The sequence below is a fragment of the Neovison vison genome, chromosome 7 (genome assembly GCF_020171115.1).
Source record: "Neovison vison isolate M4711 chromosome 7, ASM_NN_V1, whole genome shotgun sequence".
Classification (NCBI taxonomy): Eukaryota; Metazoa; Chordata; class Mammalia; order Carnivora; family Mustelidae; genus Neogale; species Neogale vison.
This window is the reverse complement of record NC_058097.1, coordinates 92,943,822-92,964,305: the sequence shown is the minus strand read 5'-3', so window position 1 is coordinate 92,964,305 and position 20,484 is coordinate 92,943,822.

Genomic DNA, 20,484 nt, shown 5'->3' with positions numbered 1-20,484 from the left:
TGTGTGTGTGTGTGTGTGTATGTGTGTGTGTGTGTGTGTGTGTGTAAAGAGAGATCATCGGGGGTGGAGATGCCCTGAGCAGGAGCAGGCTTATGAGGGGACTGATGCCTGGTTGGCAGGTCATGATCACGCCCCAGGTTAGGGCGGACTAGGTGGGAGCGAATGTGGGTGCTGGACCCTTTTGCCCAGGGTTTATCCTGAGATCCTACAGGGACGAGTCAATGACCCAGTTGCGGGGCTAACCCTAATACTAACCCCTGACCCTGACGTTGACCCTGACCCTGACCCTGACTGTGAGCCAGACCCAAAACTTAAACCTAGCCGAGACCCTGGCTCTGACCCTTACCGAGATACTGACCAAAACCATAATCATAAATCTAAGCCTGATGCTGACCCTGATCCAGACCCTGATCCTTTTTTAAAAAAATTTATTTATTTATTTATTTTCCAATTTATTTATTTTCAGAAAAACAGTATTCATTATTTTTTCACCACACCCAGTGCTCCATGCAAGCCATGCCCTATATAATACCCACCACCTGGTACCCCAACCTCCCACCCCCCCGCCACTTCAAACCCCTCAGACTGCTTTTCAGAGTCCATAGTCTCTCATGGTTCACCTCCCCTTCCAATTTACCCAAATTCCCTACTACTCTCTAACACCCCTTGTCCTCCATGCTATTGGTTATGCTCCACAAATGAGTGAAACCATATGATAATTGACTCTCTCTGCTTGACTGATTTCACTCAGCATAATCTCTTCCAGTCCCGTCCATGTTGCTACAAAAGTTGGATATTCGTTCTTTGTGATGGAGGCATAATACTCATAGTATGTATGGAAGATTCATAATCTTTATCCTGGAACTTTTCTGCTTGCATGTAAGGTTCTCCCAGGCAGTCACAGAGCTTCGAGGTAGAGAGGGCTAAGGAATCAGTCACACCTCGGGGGCACCTGCCTCCTCATTGGAACCATAACGCCAGGTGATCTTGCTTCATGAGAGCTGGCAGAGGCTGCTGGGCACCTGGGTGACTTTTGTCTTTGATATTCTTGCCTTCCCAATTGATAGCCTTGGCTCCTACCCCCAGCAGGGCGCCCACATGTATTTGCTGTGACTCATGCCCACAGACAGTCCCCTGCAGGGACGACCTGCTCTCAGCATGCTCTTAGCTCGTTGACAATCATACTGACTACTGAAGCTCAAGGCATGGCCTCTTCAGGCGTGTTGGAGTTCCATCTGATCACCCTAGCCTGCTTTCAGCAGGCATCCTGTTAGAATTCAGTAGGATCCTGTTTGGCCAGAATCCCATCTGCTCTTGATGCTTCCTCTCAGTTTTCTATCTACGGACTTGCTGGGCTGTTAAGTTTCCAGTTTTCTTTGTTGTATTCCGAGTCAACCCTCTCTCTCTCCCCCAGCTACACAACCCTGTTTTAGTAGCCCTCTTCAGTAAAGTCTTCCTTACTATCTTTAACAAAAGTCATAAATAATTTTTCACTGATAATATAAACACACATTCATACATGCTCAGTTTTATGTATGTGCAAAATAGTTATCACTATACATTCATTCTTATCATGGACATTTTAAAAAAATTCACAGTCTTGGGCACCAGGGTGTTTCAGTGGGTTAAAGCCTCTGCCTTCAGCACAGGTCATGATCTCAGAGTCCCGGGATGGAGTCCCGCACTGGGCTCTCTGCTCAGCAGGGAGCCTGCTTCTCTGTCTCTCTCGGCCTACTTGTGATCTCTGTCAAATAAATAAATAAAATCTTTAAAAAAATTCACAGTCTTATTTTTTTCTCATCTCTCTTGCCTTCTCCATACTCTGGAAAACCAGTGTGAGCAATTTGGTGTGTTACACTTGTTTCTCTTGTTTCGCGTTTTGATTCCCTATTGTCAGCCGAGCATTGTTCTAATAACAAGCCAGAGTCCTGCCCACAGGAGCTTATATTCTTCTGAAAGGATAGGAAATAAACATTTCAACAAAAATATAAGATCGTGTAAGGCACTGTTAATTACTACGGAAAAGATAATAATTTTTAAGGTGCTTTTATCTGATGTTAGAGATGGCCTTTCCGAAAAGCAGATATTTAAATTAAGATCTGAATAATGATGAGGGAGCAGCTCTGGAGAGATCTAAAAGATGAGTGTTGGAAACACAAGGAACAGCCTTTGTGTAAGGCCCAGAAAGACAACGAGTTTGGGTTGACTGAGAGGGAACTGAGAGTAACAAAGAGGAAGATAAGGCCAAAAGGCGTGGCCTCCATGAGGCAATGTCAACTTCTTGCCAACTGTGGTGGAGTCCATCAGAGGTTTCAAGAATGACACAATAATTTGCATTGTGCAATGATCTCTTCAATGCTTGTGTGACAAATAAGATATAGGGTCAGAGTGGACAGAAGGAGACTGGTTAGGAGGCTATTACCAGGGTCTGGGTGAGAAATAACAGTGGGGGTGGTGAGCTGCTGAATTCTAAAGTGTTTCAGGGAAAAAGTCTGATGATTGGGCTGTGAGGCCAAGTCAGATCAAGCCAGAGTATGTGGATCTTCACTATATGAGAATGTTGGGATCCTCTGATGTGACAAAGGGGAGCAGAACAGAAGGACAGGATGGAGGTCAGAGCTCACTGGCTTCAACAAGGAAGCAGCAACTCCCAAGTTGTACGATGCCCCCTGGTGGAGTTGTTATTCTTTAGAGAAGGAACCTGGGGCAGCCAGCATGGCCCTGACCTTCTTGTGAGCATCATCGTATCTCAGTCTGCCTAGATCATGACTTAACTCATCTTTCCCCTGTGGGTAAGCATTAACTTGTTTCCAATTTATTTTCCATTTTTAATTTTTGTGAGTGTTTTTTTGTGGGGGATGGGAATATTATCAGTAAGTCTGCACATACATTTTTATAGTGCCTGAAATGGATGCCTGGGTATAAACATGTGTTGTCAATTATAATTCATGAATAGTGTCAAGTTGCCTTCCAAAAATGTAGTCCTGGAAATCTTACAGACTTACTAATATTCTTTTTTTTTTTTCCCAATTTATTTATTTTCAGAAAAACAGTATTCATTATTTTTTCACCACACCCAGTGCTCCATGCAAGCTGTGCCCTCTATAATACCCACCACCTGGTACCCCAACCTCCCACCCCCCCGCCACTTCAAACCCTTCAGACTGTTTTTCAGAGTCCATAGTCTCTCATGGTTCACCTCCCCTTCCAATTTACCCAAATTCCCTACTACTCTCTAACGCCCCTTGTCCTCCATGCTATTGGTTATGCTCCACAAATGAGTGAAACCATATGATAATTGACTCTCTCTGCTTGACTGATTTCACTCAGCATAATCTCTTCCAGTCCCGTCCATGTTGCTACAAAAGTTGGATATTCGTCCTTTCTGATGGAGGCATAATACTCCATAGTGTATATGGACCACATCTTCCTTATCCATTCATCCGTTGAAGGGCATCTTGGTTCTTTCCATAGTTTGGCGACTGTGGCCATTGCTGCTATAAACATTGGGGTACAGATGGCCCTTCTTTTCACGACATCTGTATCTTTGGGGTAAATACCCAGGAGTGCAATTGCAGGGTCGTAGGGAAGCTCTATTTTTAATTTCTTGAGGAATCTCCACACTGTTCTCCAAAGAGGCTGCACCAACTTGCATTCCCACCAACAGTGGAAGAGGGTTCCCCTTTCTCCACATCCTCTCCAACACATGTTGTTTCCTGTCTTGTTAATTTTGGCCATTCTAACTGGTGTAAGGTGATATCTCAATGTGGTTTTAATTTGAATCTCCCTGAGGGCTAATGATGATGAGCATTTTTTCATGTGTCTGATAGCCATTTGTATGTCTTGATTGGAGAAGTGTCTGTTCATATCTTCTGCCCATTTTTTGATGTGTTTGTCTGTTTCGTGTGGGTTGAGTTTGAGGAGTTCATTATAGATCCTGGATATCAACCTTTTGTCTGTACTGTCATTTTCAAATATCTTCTCCCATTCCGTGGGTTGCCTCTTTGTTTTTTTGACTGTTTCCTTTGCTGTGCAGAAGCTTTTGATTTTGATGAAGTCCCAGAAGTTTATTTTCGCTTTTGTTTCCTTTGCCTTTGGAGACGTATCTTGAAAGAAGTTGCTGTGGCTGATATCAAAGAGATTACTGCCTATGATCTCCTCTAAGATTCTGATGGATTCCTGTCTCACATTGAGGTCTTTTATCCATTTTGAGTTGATCTTTGTGTACGGTGTAAGAGAATGGTCGAGTTTCATTCTTCTACATATAGCTGTCCAGTTTTCCCAGCACCATTTATTGAAGAGACTGTCTTTTTTCCACTGTATATTTTTTCCTGTTTTGTCAAAGATTAATTGACCATAGAGTTGAGGGTCCATATCTGGGCTCTCTACTCTGTTCCACTGGTCTATGTGTCTGTTTTTATGCCAGTACCATGCTGTCTTGGTGATCACAGCTTTGTAATAAAGCTTGAAATCAGGTAAGGTGATGCCGCCAGCTTTATTTTTGTTTTTCAACATTTCCTTAGCGATTCGGGGTCTCTTCTGATTCCATACAAATTTTAGGCTTATTTGCTCCAGCTCTGTGAAGAATGCCGGTGGAATTTTGATCGGAATGGCATTAAAAGTATGGATTGCTCTAGGCAGTATAGACATTTTAACAATGTTTATTCTTCTGATCCAAGAGCATGGAATGGTCTTCCATCTATTTGTGTCTTCTTCAATTTCTTTCATGAGTGTTCTGTAGTTCCTCAAGTACAGATCCTTTACCTCTTTAGTTAGGTTTATTCCCAGGTATCTTATAGTTCTTGGTGCTATAGTAAATGGAATCAATTCTCTAATTTCCCTGTCTGTATTTTCATTGTTAGTGTATAAGAAAGCCACTGTTTCTGCACATTGACTTTGTATCCTGCCACGTTGCTGAATTGCTGTGTAAGTTCTAGTAGTTTGGGGGTGGAGTCTTTTGGGTTTTCCATATAAAGAATCATGTCATCTGCAAAGAGAGAGAGTTTGACCTCTTCATTACCAATTTGGATACCTTTTATTTCTCTCTGTTGTCTTATTGCTGTTGCTAGGACTTCTAATACTATGTTGAACAAGAGTGGTGAAAGTGGGCATCCTTGTCTTGTTCCTGATCTCAACGGGAAGGCTGCAAGCTTTTTCCCATTGAGGATGATATTTGCTGTGGGTCTTTCATAGATAGATTTGATGAGGTTCAGGAATGTTCCCTCTATCCCTATACTTTGAAGCGTTTTAATCAGGAACGGATGTTGGATTTTGTCAAATGCTTTTTCTGCATCAATTGAGAGGACCATGTGGTTCTTCTCTCTTCCCATATTAATTTGTTGTATCACATTGATTGATTTGCGAATGTTGAACCATCCTTGTAGCCCGGGGATGAATCCCACCTGATCATGGTGGATAATCTTTTTAATGTGCTGTTGGAGCCTGTTGGCTAGGATCTTGTTGAGAATCTTAGCATCCATATTCATCAGTGATATTGGTCTGAAATTCTCCTTTTTGGTAGGGTCCTTGCCTGGCTTGGGGATCAGGGTAATGCTGGCTTCATAGAAAGAGTCTGGAAGTTTTCCTTCTGCTTCAATTTTTTGAAACAGCTTCAGGAGAATAGGTGTTATTTCTTCTTGGAAGGTTTGGTAGAATTCCCCAGGGAATCCGTCAGGTCCTGGGCTCTTGTTTTTTGGGAGGTTTTTGATTACTGATTCAATCTCGTTATTAGATATCGGTCTATTCAGGTTGTCGATTTCTTCCTGGCTCAATGTTGGTAGTTTATATTTTTCCAGGAATGCATCCATTTCATCTAGGTTGCTAAGCTTATTGGCATATAACTGTTCATAATAACTTCTGATGATTGTTTCGACTTCCTTGGTGTTAGTTGTGATCTCTCCCTTTTCATTCATAATTTTATGAATTTGGGATTTCTCTCTTTTCTTTCGGATTAGTGTAGCCAGTGGCTTATCGATCTTATTGATTCTTTCAAAAAACCAGCTTCTAGTTTCATTGATACGTTCTACTGTATCTCTGGTTTCTCCCTCATTGATCTCAGCTCTAATCTTGTTGATTTCCCTTCTTATGTGTGGAGTTGGTTTGATTTGTTGTTGATCCTCCAGTTCTTTAAGGTGTAGAGACAGCCGGTGTGTTCTGGATTTTTCAATTTTTTTGAGCGAGGCTTGGATGGCTATATATTTTCCCCTTAGGACCGCCTTTGCTGTATCCCATAGGTTTTGGACCGAAGTGTCTTCATCCTCATTGGTTTCCATGAATTGTTTCAGTTCTTCTTTGATCTCCTGGTTGATCCAAGCATTCTTAAGCAAGGTGGTCTTTAGCTTCCAGGTGTTTGAGTTCCTTCGGAACTTTTCCTTGTGATTGAGCTCCAGTTTCAAAGCATTGTGATCTGAGAATATGCAGGGAATCATCTCAGTCTTTTGGTATCGGCTGAGTCCTGATTTGTGACCCAGTATGTGGTCTATTCTGGAGAAGGTTCCGTGTGCACTTGAGAAGAATGAGTATTCTGCTGTTTTAGGGTGGAATGTTCTGTATATATCTATGAGGTCCATCTGGTCCAGTGTGTCATTCAATGCTCATGCTTCTTTATTGATTTTCTGCTTCGATGATCTGTCTAATTCTGAAAGAGGCGTGTTAAGATCTCCTACGATTAGTGTATTCATATCAATATGACTCTTTATCTTGATTAACAGTTTTCTTAAGTAATTGGCTGCTCCCATATTGGGAGCATAGATATTTACAATTGTTAGATCATCTTGGTGGATAGTCCCTTTAAGGATTATGTAGTGTCCTTCTGTATCTCTGACTACAGTCTTTAGTTTGAAGTCTAATTTATCTGATATGAGAATCACTACCCCAGCCTTCTTTTGAGTCCATTGGCATGAAAGATGCTTCTCCACCCCTTCACTTTCAGTCTGCGTGTATCTTTAGGTTCAAAATGGGTCTCTTGTAGACAGCATATGGATGGGTCCTGTCATTTTATCCAATCTGCAACCCTGTGCCGTTTTATGGGTGCATTTAGGCCATTCACATTGAGAGTGATTATTGATAGATACGTTTTTATTGACATCGAGTTACCTTTGAAGTCTTTCTTTCTGTAGACTGTCTCTATATTTCTGTTCAATGCTATTCTTGGGATTTTTCCTCTTTTAGAGAACCTCCCTTAATATTTCCTGCAGTGTCGGCTTGGTGGTTGCATAGTCTTTTAAGCCTTGCCCGTCTTGGAAACTCTTTATCTCTCCATCCATTTTGAATGTCAGTCTTGCTGGATAAAGTATTCTTGGCTGCATGTTCTTCTCATTTAGTGCACTGAATATATCTTGCCAGCCTCTTCTGGCTTGCCAGGTCTCTGTGGACAGGTCTGACGTTATTCTGATGGGCTTCCCTCTGTAAGTAAGGAGCCTCTTTGCCCTGGCGGCTTTCAAGAGATTATACCTACAATTATAATTCCTCAATTTGACTATCAGGTGTCGTGTTGTTTTTTGGAGTGTATAATCTTGGGTGGAGACCGTTCAGCCTCTAGTACATGAACGCTGGTTTCATTCGCGAGATTCGGAAAATTTTCATGAAGGACCTGTTCCACAATATCTTCTAGACTTCTTTCTTTCTCTTCCCCTTCAGGGATTCCAATAATTCTGACATTGGAACACTTCATGGCATCTTTTATTTCCCTGATTCTGCTTTCGTGGGATCTAAGCTGTTTGTTCCAGGCTTCCTCCTGATCCTTTCTCTCTATCTGTTTGTCTTCCAGCTCACTAATTCTATCTTCTGTCTCAGTTACCCTAGCTTTGAGAGAGTTTAGATTAGATTGGAACACATTGAGAGCATTGTGGACCTCCTCCCTGGTAGCTTTAAGCTCCGCCCTAACATTGTGAACATCCTGTCTGGTCGCTTTCAGTTTGGCTCTAATCAATTCTGTTTGGTCATCCATGGCTTTCTCCAACCTAGCTATTGCCTGGATAATTGTTAGCCTGAATTCTCTTTCCGACATATTGTCTATTATGATAGCCGTTAGCTCTGTTGCAGAAGGTCCATCCTCTGTATTTTTCTTCTGTTGGGCATTCCTCCTCCTTGTCATTTTGATGGGAGAAGACTGAGCAGATGTAGCTGGATGTATCAACTCTGGTGCAGTCAAGGTGCACCCTGGACCACTTCTGAGCAATCAGGATTCCCCACCCAAACGAGAGACAAAAGAAAAGAAAAAGAAAAAGAATAAAAGGAAAAGAAGAAAAAGAAGAAAACAAAAAGATAAAAAAGAGAGAGAGAGACAGGAAAGAAAGGGAAGATGAAAGAGAAGGTTCAGCCCAGATGGGCCACAAGGTAAGGTTTATGAAGTAGACAAACAAAAAGAGATAAAAAGACTGATATAATTATATGGCAAGAGAAAGAAGAAAAGAAAAAAAAATATATATATATGCAAATAAAGAAAGAACCTCGTCAAAAAGAACCACAAGTGTAAAATTTATATGCTATCAGGACAAACTCAAAAAACACAGAAACACTGGTGGAAGAAGATGGGAGAGTTCTTATAAATTCTCAGTGTGTGCGAGGAAGGTTGTTTTGATTCTTCCTGGATGGATCTTGATATCTTTGTTAAAGGACTCAACTTTCCTAAGATAAAGGGGATTAAAAATTGGTTTACCTATAGGGGTAGTATTGATTGGGGAAAGGGGATTACTTTGAAGTTAACTCTATATGAATATTAGAGGATAAAAATAAAAAGGAATATACTAGACTAAACTAAACTATAATTTTAAAAAAAGGAATTCAAAAAATAAAAATGCAAAAGAAAAACATAGGTGTATGTATCAAAAAGTTCAGGTTAGAAAGGTATTATGGAATTTGATGTACTGTGCAGCTCGCTGTGGTGGTAAATAGGTTAAAAAAATTACCTATGTGTAAATATATATATATATATATATATATATATATATATATGAACCGGAATAGTGGAAACGAGTGAATAATACAAGTTTTCCTATGAAGTAGTGGTGGTTCTCTTGGAGTCTTTTTTTCTTTCTTTCTTGGTTTGTTTTCTGGGGGAGGGGCCTGCCACGTGGGTTGTCAGTCAATGATGTCTCCTGAGTTGAGTCCCCCCGCCCCCCTCAAGGGGTGGGCTCTGGGGAAACTGGTTTTTTTCAGGCTTTTGTTCTCTGGCGGTTTTTTTTTTGCTTGTTCACTTTTTTTCCTCTCACCTTGACCGCCTTTGATGGTTTTTGTAGTATTAAAAGAAATCAAACCGCACCCTGATCTCCATCTCAGAGAGAAGGCTCAGTCTGGGTGCAGAAGCTGTATAAATTCCCCTTTGGACGCTGGCAGCGCAGGTTCCAAGTTGCAGACCCTGGGGGCGCAGGATCTTTTGCTCGTCCCCAAAGCCAAGGCAGTGGCGGCTGTCTGGGAGCTCCCAACCACCAGAGAAGTTCCAAGCAGCGATCGCACACTGAGATTTTGCCGCCGGCCCGGGCTGGGCGTGCCGGGCTTGCACGCACCTCTTTTCAGAGGCGGCTGTGGGTCGGGCACACGTCTGGGGCACTAAGAACGGGGCGCTGGTCCGTAAGCCGCAGGCTGGGCTTTTGAGCGCCTCTGTCCGGGGAAGAGTTTCGCGCGCGTGCGGCTTAGACTTTGAAACAATGGCGCGGGTCAAGGAGCATCCGCCAGGCCTTGGTAATTCAGGGAGAGTGAGGGACGTGCGCGCGCATCTCAAGCTTTGTGGTAGGGCTAGCGCGTTATGCAGACTGGCGAGGCTCCCATCCCCTCACAGGAGCCGGAACCCAGGCGCTCTGTGCGCGCTGGTGGCTTAGGGACCAGGAGCTGGTTTCTCTGCCGCCCGCCGCACTCTCTCTGCCTCCGCGCCGGGGAGGCCGTCTGGGACCAGGGACTTAAGCCCCTGTCCCTAGCCGCCCCGAATCCCACAATTTCCCCCCGCGATCCTTTGCTCTTTTGGAGTGCTTTCAACCAGTCTCCGAGTTGCTGCTGGTCCCCAGACGCAGGGCACTCTCGCTCGGATTGGGGTATTACTTTCCCACCGGTCGCTTCTGGTGGCTCCCTCCCCCTTTTGTTTATCTTCTGATATCAGTCTGCCGTTCCCATGCCGCTTTACCTGCTCACTGGTGTCTTCTGCCCCTGTAGAGATCCAGACGTGTATAATTCTGATCTCAGGCTGATTTCATGGGTGATCGGAGTTCTTTGGTAGGTAATCAGCTCACTTTGGGGTACCAGCTAAAAAGACGCCTCTTCCTAGTACCCCGCCATCTTGTCCCCCCTCTGTCTCTATATTTCTGTTCAATGCTATTCTTGGGATTTTTCCTCCTTTAAAGAAGCCCCCTTAATATTTCCTGCATTATAGGCTTGGTGGTTGCATAGTCTTTTAAGCCTTGCTGGTCTTGGAAACTCTTTATCTCTCCATCCATTTTGAATGTCAGTCTTTCTGAATAAAGTATTCTTGGCTGCATGTTCTTCTCATTCAGTGCCCTGAATATATCTTTCCAGCCCTTTCTGGCTTTCCAGGTCTCTGTGGACAGGTCTGACATTATTCTGATGGGCTCTCCTCTGTACGTAAGGATCTTCTTTGTCCTAGCTGATTTCAGGAGGTTCTGCCTACAATTATAATTCTTCATCCTTACTATTAGGTGTCTCGAGGACTTTCGAGTATCTGTAATCATGGGGGGAAACCTTTCGGCCTCTAGTACATAAACTCTGATTCCATTCACGAGATTTGGAAAATTTTCATGAAGAACTCGTTCCACTATATCTTCTAGACTTTTTTATTTCTTCTCCCTTTCAGGGATTCCAACAATTCTGACATTGGAACGTTTCATGGCATCATTTATCCCTGATTCTGTTTCCATGGCTTCTAAGCTGTTTGTTCCAGGCTTCCTCCTGATCCTTTCTCTGTATCTGTTTGTCCTCCAGATCACTAATTCTATCTTCTGTCTCAGTTTCTCTAGTGTTGAGAGAATTTAGATTAGATTGGAACCAGTTGAGAGCATTGTGAAGTTCATCCCTGCTAGCTTCCAGCTCTTCCCTAATATTGAAAACACAATCTCTGGTCGTTTTTAGTTTGGCCCTAATCAATTCCATTTGGTCATCCATGGCTTTCTCCAACCTAGCTATTGCTTGGATAATTGTTAGTCTGAATTCTCTTTCCAATATATTGTCTATGTTGATAGCCATTAGCTCTGTTGCAGAAGGTCCATCCTCTCTATTTTTCTTCTGTTGGGCATTCCTCCTCCTAGTTATTTTGGTGAGAGATGCCTGAACGGGTGTAGCTGGGTGTATCAACTGTTGTGCAGTCAAGGTGCACCCTGGAATGCTTCTGAGCAATCAGGGTTCCCCACTCAAATGAGAGGAAAAAGAAAAGGAAAAGAAAAAAAGAGAGAGGGAGAGAGACATGAAAGAAAGGTGAGATAAAAGAGAAGGTTTCGCCCAAATGGGCCCCAAGGTAAGATTTATGAAGTATACAAACAGACATAGACAAACAAAAAGACTGATAAAAGTATATTGCAAGAGAAATATATATATATTTGCATATATATATATGCAAATAATGGAAGAACCTCGTCAAAAAGAAGAGTGTAAGATTTATATACTATCAGGACAAACACAAAAACCCAGAAATAATGGTGGAAGAAAAAAATGGGAGAGTAGTTGTAAATTCTCAGTGTGAGTGAGGAAGTTTGTTTTGATTCTTCCTGGATGTATCTTGATATCTTTGTTAAAGGACTCAACTTTCCTAAGATTAGGGGGGATTAGGAATTGGTTTACCTATAGTGGTGGCATTGATTGGGGAAATGGGATTGCCTTGAAGTTTAACTCTATATGAATATTAGAAAATAAAAATTAAAAAAGAATAAACTAAACTAAACTAAAATTAAAAAAAATTTTAAATAGAAATGCAAAAAGAAAACACAGGTGTATGTATCAAAAAGTTCAGGTGAGAAGGTTATTATGGAATTTGATGTACTGGACATCTCACTGTGATGGTAAATAGGTTAAAAATTATCTATATAATAATAAAATATTATATAATAATAAAAAATATTAAAAAATGAACCAGAATAGTGGGATCGAATTAATAATAAAAATTATGAAGTAGTGGTGGTTGTTCTCTTGTCATTTTTTTTTCCTTTCCTGGTTGGTTTTCTGGGGGAGGGGCCTGCCACATGGGTTTTCAGTCCCTGAAGTTCTCTCAGCTAAGTCCTCCCGCCCCCCTCAAGGGGGTGGGATCTGAGGAAACTGTTTTTTTCAGGCTTTTGTTCTCTGGAGGTTTTATATTTGTTCACTTTTGTTTTTATCTCTCGCCTTGACTGCTTTTGATGGTTTTTGTAGGTTTAGAGGAAAGCAAACTGCACCCTGACCTCCCTCTCAGAGAGAAGCCTCAGTCTGGCTGCAGAGCCCATATAAATCCCCCCTTGGCATCTGGCAGAGCAGGTTCCCTGTCGCGGTCCCTGGGGACTCAGGATTTCTTTTTTCCAATTTATTTGTTTTCAGAAAAATATTATTCATTATTTTTTCACCACACCCAGTGCTCCATGCAAGCCGTGCCCTCTATAATACCGACCACCTGGTACCCCAACCTCCCACCCCCCTGCCACTTCAAACCCCTCAGATTGTTTTTCAGAGTCCATAGTCTCTCATGGTTCACCTCCCTTTCCAATTTACCCAAATTTCCTACTCCTCTCTAACGCCTCTTGTCCTTGTACCCAAAACCACGGCAGCGGCAGCGGCAGCGGCAGCTGTCTGGGCAGTTCTAGACCGCCAGAGAAGTTCCAAGCAGCGATCGCACACTGAGATTTTCCCGCTGGCCTGGGCTGGGAGTGCCTGGTCTTTCCGGTCCGAGAGCACCCGACTGGCATTTCTGTGTACCTCTCTCGGGAGGGCGCCGGGCAGGACTCCGACTCTGATGGCACGGCAGGGCGCTTGCGTGGGGACTGTAAAAAGGCTGTGCTTCTGTTGGCTGGCGAGGCTCCCAGCCCTTCAAGGGAGCCGGGCGCCATGCACTCTCAGGCGCGCTGGTGGTTCAGGGATCGAGACCTGGTTTCTCTGTCACACTCTCTCTGGCTCTGTGCCAGGGGTGGCTGTCCTGGGTCTGAGGACTTAAGCCCCGACTCTAATACCCCGATTCCCGCAATTTCCCCCCCAGTGATCCTTTGCTCTTTTTGAGTGCTTTCTACCAGACTCCCGAGTTAATACTGGTCCCCAGGCGCAGGGCACTCTCGTATTGGGATATTACTTTCTAACGGGTCACCTCTGGTGGCTCCCTCGCCCGTTTGTTTATCTTCCGATATCAGTCCGACTTTCCCACTCTGCTTTACCTGCCCACTGGCGTTGTCTGCTCCAGTACAAATCCAGATGTGTATAATTCTGATACCAGGGTGATTTAGTGGGTGAGGGTCAGGGTCAGGGCTAGGATTGGGGTTTGGGTCAGGCTCACAGTCAGGGTCAGAGTTAGGGGTTAGTGTTAGTGTTAGGGTTAGGCTAAGGTTAGGGTTAGAGTTAGGGTGAGGGTTAGGGTTAGATGTCTTTAGGGTCAGGGTTAAGGTTAGGGTTAAGGTAGGGGTCAGGGTTAGGGTTAGGTTCAGGGTAAGGTTTAGGGTCAGGGTCACAGTCAGTGCCTGGGTAAGGGTTTGTGTCAGATTAAAGGTCAGTGTCAGGGTTAGTTTTAGGGTCAGGTTCAGTGTAAGGGTCAGTGTCAGGTCAGGGTTAGAGTCAAGTTTAGGGTAAGGTCAGCTTTACGTTTAGGTTCTGGGTTAGGATTAGGGTCAGGATCAGGGTTAGCTTTAGGGTTAGGGTTCAGGTCACGCTCACGGTCTGGGTCCAATTTAGGTTTATGGCCAGCGTCAGGGTCAGTGTCAGGATCAGGGTTAGGTCAGAGCCAGGGTTTGGTTTCGGGTTAGGGTCAGGGTTCTGTTTAGGATCAAGGTTAGGATCAGGGTCAGGTTTGGGCAAAATTCGTGGTTAGGGTTATGGTCAGGGTCAGGTATAGGGTGAGGGTTAGTGTGTAAGTTTTGGGTTAGGGTTAGGGTTAGAGTTATGTTGAGGGTTAGGCTTATTCCGCGTTAAGGTCAGGGTCAGGGTAATGGTTAGGGGTTAGTGTTAGTGTTAGTGTTAGGTTTTGGTTCAAGACCCATGTTAGGGTCAGTGTTAGGTTTACTTTTAGTGTTAGGCTTAGGGTCAGGCTCATAGTCAGGGTCAGGGTTAGTGCTAGGGCCAGTTTCAGGGTCACTGTTAGGTTCAGGGTTAAGTTTAGGGTCAGGGTCAGTGTCAGCGACAGGGTGAAGGTCAGGGCCAGGGTCAGTTTTATGGTCAGGGTCATGCTTTGGTTTAGGGTCCAGGTGCGGGTCAGGGACAGGGTTGGATTTGGGTCAGTGTTAGGGTCAGGGTTAGGTTTAGGGTCAGGGTCAGTGTCAGGGTGAAGGTCAGGTCCAGGTTTGGTTTTAGTGTCAGGGTCAGGCTTTGGTTTAGGGTCAAGTTTCGGTTCAGGTTCAGGGTTAAGTTCAGGGGAAAGGTTTGAGTTTGGTGTTAGGGTTAGGGTTAGAAGTACGGTTATGGTTAGGGTTAGGGTTACACAGCGTTAGGGACAGGGTTAGGGTTTGGGTTAGGGTAGGGTTTAGCGTTACCGAGAGGGTCAGCGTTACGTTTACATTCTGGGTCCCTATTAGGGTCAGGGTAAGGGTTACCTTTAGGGTTTGGGTTAGAGTCAGGCTCACAGTATGGTCAGGGTTAGGTTTTGGGTCAGGGTTAGGTCAGGTTCAGGGTCACGGTTAGGATCTGGGTCAGGGTTAGGGTAAAGTAGGTTTAGGTTTAGGTTCAGGGTCCAGATCAGGGTCAGCCCCAGGCTTAGGTTTAGGGTTAGGGTTCGGGTCTGGGTCACGGTCAGGGTCATGGTAGTGTCACGGCTAGGATTAGGGTGTGGGTCAGGCCCACAGTCAAGATCCACGTCAGGGTTAGGGGTTAGTGTTAGGGTTAGAATTAAGGTTAGGGTTAGAGTAAGGGTCAGTGTTAGGGTTAGACGTCGTTAGGGTCAGTGTTAGCCTTAGGGTTAAGTTAGGGGTCAGGGTGAGGGTTAGGTTCTGGGTTACGTTTAGGGTCAGGCTCACAGTCAGTGGCAGTGTTAGGGTTAGTCTCAGAGTAAGGTCAGGGTCAGGGTTAGGATTAGCGTCAGCATCAGTGTTAGGGTCAGGGTCATGGTCCGGGTCAGAATTAGGGTCATGGTTAGGGTAAGGTCAGCTTTACATTTAGGTTCTGGGTTAGAAATTGTGTCAGGTTCAGGGTTAGGTTTATGGTCAGGTTCACATTCAGTGTCAGGGTTAGGGTTAGTGTCAGAGTAAGGGTCAGTGTCAGTATTAGGATTAGGGTCAGGGTCCGGGTTAGGTTCAGGGGAAAGTTTTGTGTTTGGGGTTAGGGTTAGGGTTAGAAGTAGGGTTATGGATTTATGGTTTAGGATTAGTGTCAGGTTTAGGATTAGGGTCAGATTAGGGTTAGAGTTAGATTGAGTGTTAGGGTTAGACCGGGTTAGGGTCAGGGTCAGGGTTAGGGTTAAGGGTTAGTGTTAGGGTTAGGGTTAGCTTTAGGTTTCAGGTCTGGCCCGAGTTAAGGTCAGGGTCAGGGTTACATTTAGGTTTAGGGTTAGGGTCAGTCTCACAGTCAGGGTCACGTTTAGTGTTTGGGTCAGGGTTAGGTCAGGGCCAGGGCTATGATTAGGGTCAGGGTCAGGATCATGGTTAGGGATGAGTCATGGTTGGGGTAAGGTTACGGTTAGGTTTAGGTTCAGGGTCCGGATCAGTTTCAGCATCAGGCTTAGTTTTAGGGTTAGCATTCGGGTCAGGATAATGGTCAGGGTCATGGCCAAGGTCATTGTCAAGGCTAGGGTTATGGTTTGGCGTCAGGGATAGGGTTAGGTTCAGGGTTAGGTTTAGGATCATGTTCACATCAGTGTCAGGGTTAGGGTTAGTTTCAGAGTAAGGGTCAGGGTTAGGATTAGGGTCTGGTTCACTGTTGGGATCAGGGTCAGGGTCAGGGTGTGGTCATGGTTAGGGTAAGGTCAGCTTTACGTTTAGGTTCTGGGTTAGGATTAGGGTCAGGATCAGGGTTAGCTTTAGGGTTAGGGTTCTGGTCAGGCTCAAGTTCTGGTTCAGAGTGAGGTTAACGGTCATCGTCAGAATCAGTGTTCGGGTCAGCGGTAGGGTGAGGGCCAGGGTTCTGTTTAGGGTCAAGGTTAGGGTCAGTGTCAGGTTTAGACAAAGTTCAGAGTTAGGTTTATGGTCAGGGTTTGGGATAGGGTCGCGGTTAGGGATAAATTTTGGGGTTAGGGTCAGTGTTAGAGTTAGGTTGAGGGTTAGGGATAGACCGGGTTAGGGTCAGGGTCAGGGTTAGGGTTAGGGGTTAGTGTTAGGGTTAGGGTAAGCGTTAGGTTATGGGTCAGGGCCCGTGTTAGGGTCAGGGTCAGGGTTATGTTTAGAGTTAGGGTTAGGGTCATGATCACAGTCAGGGTCAAGGTTACTGTTAGAGTCAGGATTACGGTCAATATTAGGTTCAGGGTTAGGTTTGGGGTCAGGTTCAGAGTCAGGGTGAAGGACAGGGCCAGGGTTCATGTTGAGGGTCAGGGTCAGGCTTTTGTTAAGGTCCAGGTTCGGGTCAGGGACAGGGTTAGATTTGGGTCCGTGTTAGTGTCACGGTTAGGTTTAGGGTCAGGGTCAGGCTTTGGTTTAGGTTCAAGTTTCGGTTCAGGGTCATGGTTAGGGTTAGGGGTTAATGTTAGCGTTAGTTTTTGGGTCAGTGCCCGTGTTAGGTTCAGGGTCAGGGTTACATTTAGGGTTAGGTTTAGTGTCAGGCTCACAGTCAGGGTCAGGTTTAGTTTTAGGGTCAGGGTCAGTGTCACTGTTAGGGTCAGGGTTTGGTTTAGGTCAGGGTCAGGGTAAGGTTGAAGGTCAGGGCCAGGGTCAGGTTTAGGGTCAGGGTCAGGATTTTGTTAGGGTCAAGGTTTGGTTCAGGGTCAGGGTTTGGTTCAGGGGAAAGGTTTGGGTTTGGGGTTAGGGTTAGGGTTAGAAGTAGGGTTATGTTTAGGGTTAGGGTTAGACAGTGTTAGGGTAAGGGTTAGGGTTTGAGTTAGTGTAGGGGTTAGTGTTAGGGTTAGTGTCAGCATTAGGTTTAGGTTCAGGGTCCGTATTAGGGTCAGGTTTAGTGTTACATTTAGGGTTAGTGTTAGGGTCGGGCTCATAGTCACGGTCAGTGTTAGGGTTAGGGTCAGGATTAGGTCAGGGTCAGGGCTAGGATTAGGATCAGGATCAGGGTTACAGTTAAGGATGAGTCAGGGTTAGGGTAAGGTCAGGGTTAGGTTTAGGTTCAGGGTCCAGATCAGGGTCAGTGTCAGGCTTAGGTTTAGGGTTATGGTTCGGATCAGGATCACGGTCAGGGTCATGGTCAGGGCCAGGGTCAAGTCTAGGGTTAGGGTTTGGGTCAGGCTCACAGTCGTGTCAAGGTCAGGGTTAGGTGTTAGTGTTAGGGTTAGGGGTAGGTATAGGGTTAGAGTTAGGGTCAGGGTCAGGGTTAGAAGTCATTAGGGTTATGGTTAGCGTTAGGGTAGGGTTGGGGTCAGAGTCACTGTTAGGGTCAGAGTTATGTTTAGGGTCAGGGTCAAGGTCAGGTTCAGGGTGAAGGTCAGGGCCAGGGTCAGGTTGTTGATCAGGGTCAGGCTTTGGTTTAGGGTCCAGGTTCAGGTCAGGAAGAGGTTTTGATTTGGGTCAGTGGTAGGGTCAGAGTTAAGTTTAGGGTCAGGGTCAGGCTTTGGTTTAGGGTCAAGTTTCAGTTCAGGGTCTGGGTTAGGTTCAGGGGAACGATTTGTGTTTTGGTTAGGGTTTGGGTTAGAAGTAGGGTTATGGTTAGGGTTAGGTTTAGACAGTGTTACGTTCAGGGTAAGGGTTTGGGTTAGGGTAGGGGTCATTTTTGGGGTTAGGGTCAGCTTTAGGTTTAGGTTCAGGGTCTATATTAGGGTCAGGATTTTGGTAACCTTTAACGTTAGGGTTAGGTTTAGGCTCACAGTCACAGTCAGGTTTATGGTTATGGTCAGGTTTAAGTCAGCGTCAGGTTTAGATTAGGGTTACGGTCATGGTCAAGGTTAGGGATGAGTCAGGGTTAGGGTAAGGTCAGGGTTAGGTTTAGGTTAGTGTCTGGATCAGGGTCAGCGTCTGGCTTTGGTTTAGGGTTAGGGTTCAGGTCAGGATCTTGGTCAGGGTCAGGGCTAGGGTTAGGGTTGGGTCAGGCTAACAGTCAGGGTCAGGGTCTGGGTTAGGTGTTAGTGTTAGGGTTAGGGTTAAGTTTTAGGGTTAGAGTTAGGGTCAGGGTTAGGGTTAGACATCGTTAGGGTCAGGGTTAGCAATAGGTTTAGGGTGGGTTCAGGGAGAGGGTTAGGTTCAGGGTTAGGTTTAGTGTCAGGCTCACATCAGTGTCAGGGTAAGGTTAGTTTCAGAGTAAGGGTCAGGGTTAGGATTAGGGTCTGGTTCTGTGTTAGGAATAGGGTCAGGGTCATTGTTAGCGTCATGGTTAGGGTAAGGTCAGCTTTACGTTTAGGTTCTGGGTTAGGATTAGGGTCAGGATCAGGGTTAGCTTTACAGTTAGTGTTCAGGTCAGGCTCAGGGTCTGGGTCAGAGTTAAGTTTACGGTCAGGGTCCGTGTTAGGGTCAGGGTTAGGGTCAGGGCCAGGGTTCTATTTAGGATTAGGGTCAGGGTTTTGTTTAGGGTCAAGTTTCAGGTCAGGGTCAGGTGTAGGCAAAGTGCAGGGTTAGGTTTATGGTCAGGGTCAGGGATAGGGTCACAGTTAGGGTTAAAGTTTGGGGTTAGGGTCAGGGATAGAGTTAGCTTGAGGTTTAGGGTTAGCCTGGGTTAGGGTGGTCGTTAGGGTTAGGGTTAGGGATTAGTGTTAGAGTTATGTTAAGGTTAGGGTCAGGTTCAGTGCTAGGTTTAAGGTCAGGCTCACATTCAGTGTCTGGGTTAGTGTCAGAGAAAGGGTCATGGTTAGGATTAGGGTCAGTTTCAGGGTTAAGATCAGCATCAGGTTTAGGCAAAGTTCAGGGTTAGGTTTATGGTAAGGGTCAGGGATAGGGTCAGAGTTAGGGTTAAATTTTGGGTTTTGGGTTAGGCTTAGAGTTAGGTTGAGGGTTAGGGTTAGACCGGGTTAGGGTCAGGGTCAGGGTTAGGGTTAGGGGTTTGTGTTAGGGTTAGTGTCATCATTAGTTTTCGGGTCAGGTTCCGTGTTAGGGTCAGGGTCTGGGTCACTGTTAGGGTCAGGGTTAGGTTTAGGTTCATGGTCAGGGTCAGGGTGAAGGCCAGTGTCAGGTTCAGGTTTAGGGTCATGGTCAGGCTTTGGTTTAGGGTCAAGTTTCATATCAGGGTCAGGGATAGGTTCAGAGGAAAGGTTTGTGTTTGGGGTTAGGGTTAGGGTTAGAAGTAGGATTATGTTTAGGGTTAGGTTTATACAGTGTTAGGGTAAGGGTTAGGGTTTCAGTTAGGTTAGGCGTTAGTGGTAAGGTTAGGGTCTGCATAGATTTAGGTTCAGGGTTCTTATTAGGGTCAGGTTTAGAGTTACCTTTAGGGTTAGTGTTAGATTCATGCTCACAGTCACGGTCAGGGTTAGGGTTAGAGTCATGGTTAGGTCAGAGTCAGGTTTAGGATTAGGGTCAGGGTCAGGGTCACAGTTAGGGATGAGCAGGGTTAGGGTAAGGTCAGCATTAGGTTTAGATTCAGGGTCCGGATAATGGTCAGCGTCAGGCTTAGGTTTAGTCTTAGGGTTCAGTTCAGAATCACTGTCAGGGACAGGGTCAGGGTCACGGCTAGGCTTAGGGTTTGAGGCAGGCTCACAGTCAGGGTCAGGGTCATGGTTAGGTGTTAATGTTTTGGTTAGCTCCGCACCTGGGTCATTGACCCATCACTGCAGGGTCTCTTGATAAACCTGGGCAGAAGAGTGTGGCCCCCCCACCAGATCCCACCTAGCCAGCCTTCACCTGGGCATGTATATGACCTGCCCATCAAGCATCTGACTCCTTATCAGCCTGCTTCTGCTCGGGTCGTCTCCAACTAGATGAGCTCTCTTTACACACAACACACACACACACACACACACACACACAAACACGGCGAGAAGACCGAAGCCCACACAGGTCGATCAGAAGGTGTGGGACTCTGACTCTGAGCCCCCCGGTGTCACCTTTTGATTCTTTTTGCCAAAGGGCCAGAGGCGTTGGGGAAGCCTGACATGACCTGCCCAGTGAGGGGGCGTGTCTAGCGGGCAAGCTCTCCTCTGCCTGCATCCTCTGGGCTTCGGTAGACAGCACAAGAACATTTTGCTTCCTTCAGGATGTGCCCAGAAATGAGCTGGGCAGCATGGTTTTCTCTGGAATGTGGGTGCCTGTATACATGGGTTCCAATTCCGTTGGGCTCTGTCGTCAGGGAAGTGAGGTCACCACTGCCTGG